This window comes from Typopeltis vanoorti, chromosome 3 (genome assembly GCF_054136105.1).
Source record: "Typopeltis vanoorti isolate ZY-2024b chromosome 3, IOZ_Tvanoo_1.0, whole genome shotgun sequence".
Lineage (NCBI taxonomy): Eukaryota > Metazoa > Arthropoda > Arachnida > Uropygi > Thelyphonidae > Typopeltis > Typopeltis vanoorti.
Genome location: NC_143551.1, coordinates 156,993,918 through 157,007,525, shown reverse-complemented (window position 1 = coordinate 157,007,525; position 13,608 = coordinate 156,993,918). Strand labels below are relative to the sequence as shown.

Below are 13,608 nucleotides of genomic sequence, written 5' to 3'. Positions count from 1 at the left end.
GTAGGATGCAAACAATAGTCTCTTACTGCTGATTTGCTATGCTTTCTAAAGAAACTAAAAGTTATATTACAAGGAAAATACGTTTTGCTTTCTGGTTATATAATTCACCAACAATTAAGAGAAATTCTGTAACTGTTTATATTTTTAAATTTCTAAAGGTGTAGGTAATTATGGACACACTGTGATCGTGAGCTCATAACTGTCAGTTTTAATATTGATTTAATATTCCGATAATTATCGATTAAGCAGCAGCTGCACATGTTCCAACGAGCTTAGTACTAAGTGGGATAATTATTGATGCTATTTCAGATGAACATTTTCCAGGGAAATATTTGTAAAATACACATTTGCAGAGACCAACTGTCTATGGTAAGATATGGGGCATTAATAAGTCCGATTGCTCTTCTCTGCATTGAGTTGAGCATTTTGAGGGGGCTTTTGGGGCGCAAACCTATATGTGGGAGCAGTATTCGATGGTTGGGCATAATTGTGATTTGTACAAGGTTAACAGCTATTCAGGGGTAAAGTAATGTCTCGAGCGAAAGAGAAATCCTAGTTTTTTTTGAAGCTGAGGAAGAAATGCTTGTGATGTTTTTATGCCAGGAAAGGCTTGATGTTAGGGTAATTCCAAGAGAAATCTCAAATTGTCTGGAAATTTGTGTGTTGTCAAAAATAATACTGGGAGAAAATGGTTTTTTTTTTGAGAAATAAGACAGTACTAAGTTTTATCAGCATTGAAGACTAGATTATCTGAACCCCATTGGAGGATGGCTTGGAGATCAGAATTGAGGGCAGTGGTGGTTGATATTCTGTAGGTTGAGGTGAGTTGTGTAGAGTAAGGTTTATCAAAAGAAAGGGAGAAGTGCAATGTGCTGTCAACTGCAAAACTATGTATTGGGTTGGAGGTCAGCTGAAGTAGGTCATTGATATATAGCAGGAAGAGGGTTGGTGAGAGGACAGAACCTTGAGGAACCCCGGCATTAGTTGAATGGCGAGAGGATAATGAGCCATCCACCACACATAGTGTGCATCCCAACAGAAAGCTGGCAATCCAACTACAGAAGTCTTGAGACAGACCAAACGATGGCAGCTTGCTTAGTAAGATCTTGTGCCAGACCCAGTCAAACACCTTGGAGATGTTAAGTGAAACCGCTTGAGATTCGCCAAACTTCTCCATGCCATTTCTCCTGTTGATCGGCAGCAACAGAGTCCATACTGGCAGTTGTTTATTAGGTGGGTACCTTCAAGGTAGTGTAGGAGTTGAGAATTGGTGATTTTTTCCATTACAGGACTGAGGTGAGCGAGATGGGGCAATAGTTGGACAGCAGTGACTTGTTGACCTTCTTGGGAATGGGTTGAATATAGGCCAATTTCAAGGCTGTGGGATAGATACCAGTGGAGTAGAACAGTATATAAATGCAACATAGGGCAGGAGTCAGTTCTTGTGCACAAACCTTTAGCTACATGCATGATTTGCAAAATACTCCCTAGCATGAATGCGTTAAAAGATAATCTGCAAGATAAACTAGTCTACTGCGTTTCATTACAATAAAATATACTAAAGTAATCCTCAAAATCCAAAAATGCACTGTAATAAAAGCAGTGCATGATATGATGCATAGTATGCCAAGTATCATTTCAATCTCCTCCAAAATTTTTTATTCAATTAAAAAGAAAGTGAATTTCATAGATCGTATATATTTTTGATTTTCCCCAGTCCAGTAATGATAAGCATCTTGTCAACAAGCAGAATCTATTGTTATAATGAAAACATCACATCTATATCAGTGTAGAGAGTGCACAGAATACTATCTCTCCCACCATAGTATTAGATACTTACATATATTATTTTTTTCCAAATTAGTGTTAGAAATTAAAGATGGAAATTCAAACTTCGTGGAAATAATTTTAATCAATGCAAAATGTTTGCTTATATATCAAGGGCATCCACAGTACATTAACAATGTACTAATATTTAAAGTCAGTAAACATGTTTATACTTGCCCCCCACAATAAGCCACATATAAGTTATAGGTTAGGTGTATACTACAAGTATCATTGAAGTACCTCTGGTATCCTTCCAGTATATTTATCTATTTCCCAAAACTATTAAAACTGATATATTACATTCACTTATCTTTATCTCTAAAATAAGACAAGAGAAACTGTAATACAAAAGAAACAATGTTTAATTAAATAACTATTACAAACAATTATTTACATAAAGAAAACTAAGATATAACTCTCTCCCACACACACACCTGCTTGAAATATAAACTCGAGAATTACAAAAATTCCCACAAAAAAAAAAAAAAAAAAAAAAAAAAAACTCCTTTACCAATCCTCTCTTATGATTAAGCACTACAACTTTATACTAGTCGGTAAACAACATATGAAGGAAACACATTCCTTTAGTAATCCTCTCTAGGATTTAACACCTACTATATATTAATACAATCAGTTCCAATTAAGGAATCTTCTCATTCTAGTTACAAAGTTAACTCTCTGTAACTAGAACACATCCTATCTCTATATTTGAGCACAAATTATCTTCAATAATATTACTTCCTTCCAGAAAGTTAAACACGAAGATAAATACATTAGAGTAAACTTTCTCCATACAGTTCTCTAAACACAATCTTCATTACTTGTATTCAAGTTCCTATCCTTAACAGAATAAGTCTCCTTCTTGCCCAGTATTCTGTAATACGTACACAGACAACTTTCTGCTTGAGATGAAATGTTCATTCTTAATTCCATCCATTGAGTGGAACAAGCAATAGACATATCTCATGCTGGAACTTGTTTTCAAAAGTTGAACTACCATTATTCTTTAGAACCAAAACTTATTTGAGGCCATCTTCTAGATTATCTTCTGGTAGTCGTACACCACCAGAAATAAAAGAAATGAATACCTTAAGATAAATTCATAGTTCTCAAAATATGTTCATATAACCCCTCATGTCAAAAAAGGTTGCCTGTAACTAACATTGCCATGAATCTCTCTCTACTTCCCTTATTTCTCTTTTGCACATGCATGCACCAGCTTCAAAATCAGCTCATTGCTGAAAGTGCAGCATGATACTTGAACCATGTATACTGCCAACTCCATGTGTTTGTCTTTCACTGCCATTATATAACTTCGCTGAAATTAGCAATACAATCTCAATACAAACCAAAGTTACAATTCAAAACGTACCACATTTTACAAAAGTGTTGGTTAATCCTTTCAGACCATTAAAAGCAAACTATTACATAATGGTAAACAGGATTGGAAAGAAGCTGCACATGCTTAACATAACCCTATTTCTTTTCAATTTTTTTTGCAGACAGACTGATTAATACATAATTCACCAAATAAAAAAATAAAAATGTGATGTATATGAAGGAAATTAATCAGATAGCCCATAAATGGAACACAAAATAAAATGCAATAAAAGAATTATTTTAAAAAGTGCGACTACAGCAGATTCTTAATTTAAAAAAAAAAAACAAAAAAACACACACACACACATACATATATATATATATATATAATCAAGAATTTACAGAAAATTGATACAATAATATTTCCTGAAGACCATCAGATCTGTTTAAATTCAGGTGGGATAGAAAGGCCTCATAGCTCTCCTTTTGTTAACCATTTTATGAAGAATTTACTGTTATGTAAAAAGCTTAGTTTTCTTCCAAGGAACCATATGTTTAGTCAAGATAGCATTGTTCTGCCAGGTCAGATTACTCTGGTTTATGATACTGGATGTATGATTCATGTTCCCCATGACAGATCTTTAAAGCAAAGAAAAGGAAGACAGAAAGGACACCACAATGTTAAGGGGGGGGGGGGGTCTTGGAATGTTAGTAATACATTCAAGAACTCCATTAATATACGGAAGTGGAATCTGAGCGATATCTTCTGGAGATTTAGAGACTGGCAATCTAATAGCTAAAAGCTTCCTTGATAAGACTCATTAAAATCTTTTTTTTTTTTTTTAATTTTAAAAAAGGCAGATTTGATATAATTAGATCTTAGAGGTTCTAACTTTTTGACTTGAATGATGAGAAGTAGCATGGATATACTGATCGGTACATGTTTCTTCTTGAAAAACTAAAATTTGTTAAACTGATGAAGAATCAATATATTTAAAAAGACTAGTTGACTGTTTTTCTCCTTCTCTTAGGTACTACTAGAACCTTCTCTTAGGTAAACTGAATTCTAGGATGAATCAATATTTATTTTAGAGAAACAGTTTCAAATCAAACCATTCCATACTACAAAAATATCATCAAACATGATACAAATATACTGATAATATTTTTGTGTTATGGAATGGTTCTCCATCAGTTTTGAAGCAGTCTTTAAAATAAATATGATTCACCCTAGAATTCAATTTACCTTAGAAGAGAAAAAATATCAACTAACCTTTTTAGATATATCACCTATACACAGAAAAGCACAAATTGGCAAGAATGGCTAGTATGTATTCTGCTGAATTAAGCTGTTTATCTGGATCTTTTTTAGGTTTAACAAAATTATTAAACTTTAGGTTTTCTATGGCATAATTGTTTCCAGAAATAATTTCATTTTTGAAAACATTTTTTATTTTATTTTATTTTTATTATAGCAGTATTTAACCACCTAATCGGCCAGGACGTCTATAGATGTCAAGATTATCATGGATGCGAAGTGCATATTAAAATTGTAATACCATTGATATTACATTGAAATATATGATGGATACGAAGTCCATGAGGATGTGTATTTCATCCATATGGCCGATTAGGTGGTTAATGCATGTAGGGTGTCCAGTATAAGATGGTCTGCTAGTCTGCTTTTTAGGTGTTTTAAAGAATGCAAAAGCACCTTTTAGATTTGTTTCATGTGTCCATTTGGCATACTAATATGGTGAATGCCATTGGAATTTTGCTTTAAAAGTAGTTCAAGGTTTAAGACTGATTCATGATATTTGCTTCTCAAAAAAAAAAAAAAAAAAAAAAAAAAGAGCAGTTTTTATTGGCAAAATTAATATTTAAAAAAACTAATTTCTGGGCATTTCAAGCAAAATGTAATATAAAATTTGGTCATTTCAACTGAATTTTAATGGAGGGGATGAAGAAGAGGGTAGTAAGTATACTTTTTGGGCTTACCATTACAATAATGAAGTGTTCAAGAATGCTTCTCTGAAATTGCTACATTTATCATAAGTTGAACATACAGCTGTGTTTCTTCCTTGCATATAAAAGGAGAAACTACTTCTTCTGCAGTTTTTCCCACTTAAGTAGGGTTGCTGTTTGTGGTGAGTCTCCTCCACAACTTCCTGTCTTGGGTTGTAGCCACATCCAAGTTCTTCATCCTCAAGTCCTCCTCCACCATCTCTTCTTTGGCCGTCCATGCTTCCTCCTCCCCTGCACATCCATCTGACCTTTCTCTTCCCACATACTCTTCCTCCCTCCTCATCACATGACCAAACCATCTCAACCTTGCCTCTTGTATCTTTGTTCCTAAGTTCGTAACTTTCACCGTTCTCCTTACATAGTCATTTCTCAGATGATCCTTTCTGGTCACACTGCACATCCACCTAAGCATTCTCATCTCAGCTATCTTCATCCTGCTGATGTTATTTTTCCTCAGGGCCACAGTTTCCATAGCATACATCATAGCTGGTCTCACTACTGTCCTGTAGATTTTGCCTTTTAGATTGATCGGCGCCCTCTTATCACATAGCACTCCAGCCATCTCTCTCTCTCTCTCTCTCTCTCCAGTTCCTCCATCCTGCTTGTATTCTGCATCCCACTTCCTTCTCAGCCTCACCATCCTCCTTCATTGTTGAACATAAGTATCTAAAGTCACTGACCTTCCTGATGACATTTCCTTCCAGCTTCAGATCTGTCTCCTGGCTGCCACCCACTTTGCAACACATATACTTTGTCTTACTTCTGCTCAGTCTCATACCTCTCTCTTCCAGTACTTTCCTCCAACTTTCCAGTTTAGCTGCCACTTCTCTTGATTCTGCACACAGTACAATGTCATCTGCATACAACATAGTCCAAGGCGCATCTTCTCTCACCTCCTCTGTCACTATCTTCCATAACATTATAAAGGGAGAAACAAAACTTATATATTCATTTTGAAAGATCAGTATATGAATATGGTAGATCAGTATTCGTATACTGATCTATGAAAATTAATATATAGTTTTTGTTTCTCCCTTTTCGTGCAAACCAACCTATTAACAACAACCATAATATGAGATTCTGAGAGGATATTTTGTACTGAAAGTGGATAGATTTCACTTTTGAGGAATGGATGCATGAAGCTATTTTAAAACATGGTTTTATATGTAATGAAAGATACTCGCCAACTTATGAACAGGACGTATTCTGAAGTTCTGAACATCTTGTAAGTCAAAAATAAGAAATGAGGTGGAATGTCCTCTCCAGTAAATCCAGAGGGATTCAAATAAAAATAGTATTTTGACTGTAAAATATAAAATAAGTAGTGTTTAGCAATGTCTAGCTCATTCCAAATGAATGGCTTTTCCTTTATTACTACACAAGTGATTATTGCTTTTCTGCTTAGAAGATATGTAGATTATTTACTTTTTTTTTTTATTGACTGTTATATCAAAATAAAAAAGTTAAACAGTTACAAATCAAAAAGAAAGAAATCAGGAAGTTGATATGTGTAATAACCCCTTAAGATGTATCAGTTATGTTCCCATAGAAGGCAGTCTCAATAACAGGTGTATATTCAAAGTGTAGTTCATATGAAATTTTCTTAAGGAAATTTTGATTTTAAATTTGAATGGTTGTAAGTCAGGAAGTACCTGTATAAAGAAACTTATAATTGTTAAGTATTTAAAAGTAGCACAGATGGGATTGCCACTGTTTGGAATGGAAAGTTCCCTAACTCGGGATTTATTAGTTTAACTTTAGACCATTTATATAGGCATTAAAAAAACCTAAATAAACCTGCAGCTATTATATAGTTTATTTTGAAGTAAAATATTGTCAGAGCAATAGTTCTGGCTCTGTGAGTTAGCATTTTTTTACAGTGCCATATTGTTATGAGGAATAGTGGTGAAAGTTTATATCAGTATCTGTTAGCTGTTCACTTGGTTATACTACAAATTAAACAAACCAAGAAATTATATTCATAGTTAAATCCTTTATTTAAATTTAAGCAAACAAAGTTCACATGTGAACTATCTTCACAACTGGGCTACTTGTATGTAGGCTAATGACTTCTATCAGTTACCTTTGTACCCCATAATGCAAAGTACACTGAGATGTATACTAATGTACAGTGAGATGTATATAATGAAATGCATTACTGGACCACTACCCAGACTGGTTTTGACCTTTGAGATCTCACCTACCAAATGAAAAAAATTTCAACATCTATCTCTGATCCAGAGTATTTAAATAATAAGGTGATATACCTTTTCACTACTTGTACAATATATGGAAAATATATGGCTTCTGTATTACTTCAACTTTGATATCTTTTCTGGAACTAGCTCCCACTGATAAGACTGCGAGAAAAGGTCAAAACCGGTCTAGATAGTGGCCCCTCCCATAATGCATAGCATCATGCATGTCCAAAAGATGGTGTGCTTTGTATTATGGGATACTAAGGAACCTGCACTAAGGAGCCTAGTCATGAAGAAACTTCACTCACAAACTTTGCTTGGACTTGGATAAAGGATTAAACCAAGAATATAATTTCTTGGCATTTTTAATTTGTAGTATCTGTTAGTGTGCATATGAACGTTGGTTTTCTGGATAGAAAATGAATGTGTGTATAGTGCTATCTTGCTAATCCGAACCTCTTTAGTCCGAACCCTCCAGTAATCCGAACTGCGGTTTGAAAGAAACAAAAGTTTTATTTATTACATATTATTATTTTGTGTACTATTATTTTTATTTAATAATTATTATTTTAATTATTTTATTATTATTACAGCACAGCAATTCTTTCATACTGTCGATTGTACGGTTATACTGTAGGCCTATTTTGATTTATTGTGTGTTCACGTTTGCTTTTTTATACTGTACAGTATAAAAAAGCAAACGTGAAGCATACTGTATTGTCGGCATGAATCACAAATATACACAAAAAGAGGAAATTCAAAACGTGCATAATTTGGTTAAAAATATAAATCCAGATGTTGAAATTTCACAAACAGATGGAGTACAAGTAGAACCCAAAGTGAATTCAAAATCAAATCAGATGCTGAAATTAAATATGATGCTACAGAATGAATTAGAAGACGATGATGACGATGAAGAACTCAAAAAAAAAAAAAAAAAGAGTAAAACATGAAGCAGCTGACAGTTTTAATATGTGTATAGAATTTTAACGTGTTTAACGTGCTAAGCAGAATGACACGCCATTCCACAAAATTTTGTTGCTAATGCAGCTCCGAGAAGAAGCATTTGAAAAATGTTTAGCTTCCAAGAAGCAAAAGAAAATCAGTAACTTTTTTACAAAGAAATAAAAAAAATGTTTAGTGTCATTTTGTGAAACTTTTTTTGTGTGTGTGTGTGTGTTGTGTACAAGAAAGTGATATTTTTTTTTACGCAAATTAAGTTACGTACTGAACCATGAAATTTTATTAAATCAGAATCCTCAACAATACAGGTACATAAAAATTAAATTTTTTACCTAAATAAATTTGTGTTCTATATTATTTTTTAAGTTTTACATTACAGTACAGTAACTTTTTTCTATCAGTTACTTCATTTATTTACAGAATTAAATTGATATACCATTACAATCTGATTATTTTTGTCTTAAATGCTAGTTATTGATGTCTCTTGGGGAAAAATTCGCTAATCCGAATGAGCACGGTTTTTATTGGTTCGGATTAGTGAGATACCACTGTAGTCAGTTCTCTTTGTGATTACAATATCAAAATATTTAACCAATAGCCTATTGTTTTTTATACTATTCACAAAAGAACTCACGGTATACTTTCATTTTCTAAATAAGCCCCCCCCCCTCCCCCCATACACAAACAACAGCAGACATTTAAACATTAGTTTACACAATTGCTCATACCAATATATTATAGTATTGAGAACATGCTGATCTAATTTGTACATTTTGTGAAAGAAAAAACCCTACCACCTCTACAAGACACTAGCCAATGATACCTAGAATCAGGATAAAAATTGAATTCAGATGTTTTCCAACTGAATGGTGCATGCCATGCAGTTCTTCTAACTGCACTAAGGAAACAATCTAACCCTGATGATCTATCAAACTGTACATAATATGAGTTTGATTGGAAAGGGTATTTTGTAGGCTACTGGTACTGACAGCATAAGAAGAGAATAGCAAAAATCACATATTAGTTACACTACTAGCTATGACATGAATTTATGTGACTCAAAACACAAATGTAAAATACTACTGAAACTGAAATAACATACATGGATATGAAGCCTAAGATGGCTGATATACTTTAACCACATGGTCAGCAGGTTGTTAAATGAACCAATATGGACAAAAGTGGGCTTGCAAATCATGCTCTAGGATACTACTTTACATGCAAGAGAATGAAAAAACAAAAATGAAAGCCTATTTTGGGAAACTGCCTCAAACCTTAACAATTTCAGAATTACAAAAATCTACCAACATCCTTCAGGAGGAGCAACAACTGCCCTTGACCTTTTGTATAGAGTTCAAACAGGACAGTTGAACATTAATATGGCACCTTGCTAAATGCTTATTTTGCCAACAACATTTGAAGGCAAAATACTGATAAAGTTTATTCGATTACCATTATCCATGCAAATTAAAGCAATCTTTTGGCTTCTTTAGACTGGCATAACAAGATTAATCACCATCAGTGCCATGTCAAAATTCACTTGTTCATTTGCCGGCCTGGTTGGCCAAGTGGTTAGCGTATCCGTTGACCAGCCAGAAGGCTGCAGGTTCGAATCCTGTCATGGGCATGGATGCTTGTGATTGTCTGTGAAAATACTAGGGATGGCGTGGTTCGCTGTAGTTGGTGGATTGAGTGGTTCAGACTGAGAGTTGTAGAGCAGGTGCCCTCCCTTGATGAGTCTTTGGACTCCTTGGAGGTGTGACGTAGTAATAATATCAAGAAGGAGAGGTATTCTAGATTTTTTAAAAAAAAAAAAAACTGTTAAACCTGATAAAGTTAATGGGCAAAAAATAACAAATTCATTCTGATTTACATAACTGCAAACTACTCAAAATGCCAAAAATATCATTAAGAAATTTGGCTACCCAAAGGCTTATGCAGGTAACAATCTGTATTTCTTGCATATCCATTCCAGTAAATCAAATGCATCTTGCCTTGTTTAGTCATAAAAACAATTAATATTATTTCACTTTTAAGTATAATAATAAAAATCCTTCATTCTTAAATGTAATAATACACAATGTTCCTAACATTTTCATGTAACATATTGTATTATCAAATAATACTTTTAAAAGTGACCAGGAATCAAATTTAAGTTTCGTATTGCATGGAACAGATTTCAAACAAAGAACAAGGAAATGAAGAGTAAAAGAAATTAGGGAGCTTATAAAAAAAAAATTATTCATCTCTAACAAAGATATATGATGATATTGATACTAAATAAGCAAGATGTGATAATAAAAATACATGACTGACAAGCAAAGGAGAGAAAATCAAGTATGTGACTGTCATTCATATGATGTTACACATATAAAGTTTTACTAACAATGGCTGGAATGAAGGAAAAAAGAACAGGAGCGAAGATGAAGGATGTGTGACTTACAACTTACATGCTATTACACAACATACATTGATTTGCAACAATGGTTAGCAGATGCTTTTATTATTTTGTTATTGTCAATGAACTTATAAAAACATTATTTACTTCTAATAAAAAGACAAGCTGACAATGATACTGGCAAACATGAGAGTGAAGCTAATAGGTGATGGTGCAATTTATGCGATGTTATATAGTTTATGTTGATTAATAACAAAAATTCTAAAATAAAAAAAAAATAAGGAACTTTAACATAGAGAGGGGAAAATTTGAATGTTATAGCAAAAGTCTCAGTCCATATATTATGGACTTAAGGGCTGAAACTCTATAAAATAAAGGAAAAGAAACTGCTGATTATTTCTGGTCTTTGGCGACTGTAACAAAAACTGTTTTAATATGTGTCTGCATTATGCTATATTCTTATCTTCTTCCACTGTTCTCTGTCCAAAGCAAGTTCTTTCATATGCCAACAGCTTTAAAAATCCAATGCAGTTATAAGGGCTTTATGCCATGTTAATCTTGGTCTTCCCCTTGGTCTAGGCAAGGAAGTCTGTCCAGTTCCATTCGCACAATGCGACTGAAGCAATGGCAATGATCAGGGGGGTGCGGTCGGTGCAATGCACCCAGGCCCCACGATTGAGTGTGCACGGTCGGCACACATTTGCGGGAAACGTTTTTTTTTTTTTCCCTTCTAATTTTGCTTATAATTAAAGAGATTTCATCGACAGGATTTTAGAGCCCCCGGTAATTATAATATCTCTGTGTTTCTCTATTATATTAGGGTTTTTGCTTAACCCTTTTGATGCGTTATGCAGTGTATAAAAATTAACAAACACAATTTCAAATTGATGGTACAACATGACAAAATTTCATGCCAGCTGGGGTGTCGCCCGGTTATGTGACAAGGTGCCAAGAGAGAAGCTATTCAATACGCTACAGTTATATGGTTTCAATGGGGCATTGTATCAAGCAATATAGTCTTTATTTGAGTTGTAAGTCAGCAGTTAGAACTGAAGGAAGTACAGGTTGATGGTTTAATGTTAAATATGGTGTGAGACAAGGATGTACATTATCCTCTCTGTTATTCATTATCTATATGGATCACATTATGAAGTGAAAGTGGTATTAAACATGATATCAAAATTGGAGATGTTAATGTCAGTTCTTTGCTTTATGCAGATGATGTTATACTTCTAAATAAATCCATTACAAGCTTGCAAGATTCCCTGACTAAATTGAATAACTGCTGTAATAGATATGGTATGAAGGTCAGCAATAAAAAGACAAAGGCAATGAAAATAGGCAGAATCATTGAAAATGTCAACTGTGTTGTGAACAGAGAACCTGTGGGACAAGTCAAACATTTCAGCTACATAGGCACGATTTTTACTGAAGATGGTAAATTACATATAGAAATAGACAGAATTAGCAAAGCTGGTATGGTGGGAAGTCAATTGAATAAATTCATACGGAATAAGAGAGAAATTAGTTGGAACACTAAATTAGCTGTATACAAGTGTTCAAACCAGTTTTAATTTATGGATCTGAGAACTGGATCAGAAGTAAAACACTTGACCAAAGACTGCAGATATGAGAATCCTGAGAAAGATTATAGGCGTGAACAGATGGCATCAATGGCAATATCATATTAAAAACGAGGATATTAGGAAAGGACATTGTCAACATCCAGGAATGCGTTAGCAGAGCTAATCTCAGGTGGTATGGTCACTTAAACAGAATGGGCGAAGAAAGATTAGCGAAACAAGTGTTCTTTGCCAGGTTGGCAGCAAAACGACCCAGAGGAAGACCAAGATATAGGTGGATTGATACGGTACAAAGTGCCTTAGACAATAGAAATATAAGATCTGATAATGTTGGAGTCTTGACAAGTAACAGACTGATTTGGAGGAAAATTGTAGATAGGAAGTTAGTAATGATGTAATTTTTTCATGTAGTACTATCATATCCTGTACACCCCTGGAGGGTACATGGCACACATTTATATCATTTGGCTTGTCAAAACCGTTGAAAAAATATTTATTATATTCTTTATATATGGTTAGTCTAGAGCAGGGATGGACAACCCTTAACATGGTACGCGAATGACTTTTTTTTTTTTTTTTCCAGCACGCAACCCAGGGTTCATCTTAAAAAATAATTAAATAAAAAAATACATTTCAAACATCTACACTGACACATATTTTAACTTAATATAAAATACAATTTTATTAAGTACAGCTATACCAAATAAAAATGCAATAATTAAACTGTACCAACTGTTTCATAATAATAAGTAATAAGAAAATTAGAAACAAACATCCTATTTCCAAGCAATCAACATATCTCCGCGATATACAAGTTTTGTCCAGTTCAGTTGTTGCATTATTCGTCAGGCATCCAAACGTGGCGTGACTCCTTTACCATTATTTGATATATCTTTTCATGTTTCGTAAAGAACGTATCCATTTTCTAAAGTGTATTTGGATTTTATTAAATCGTAAGTCATTAAAATATGGATTGGAAGTATTTATTGCAATTAATATGTTTAACTTATTAAATACAAAAGCAAATTTCCTTTACATTGATTTTCGGAAACTAAAGTTTTCAGTTTTTTTCGTAAAATCCCCGCATATATTGCAATTGCTATTTCCTGCCTAGAGAGCAGTTTCCTTGTGTGCATCCTACCCAAATAGCACCATCTGCTTTCCCATTATTTCAAGCAAAAATTAGCAGTAATTTACAAGACTTGAGATACTTAATGAACAATCCTTCATGAATGACTAATGAACAGACAGCTATGGTACTAGGCCAGTAAAGATATGTGCATATATGATTGGT

General features: G+C 33.8%; 1 protein-coding gene across 1 annotated transcript in view; it reads right to left on the bottom strand.

Moving 5' to 3' along the window:
- Positions 1-13,608, bottom strand: part of LOC150108694 (dynamin-like) — a 306,464-nt gene that overhangs the window by 51,631 nt on the left and 241,225 nt on the right. The window lies entirely within an intron of this gene.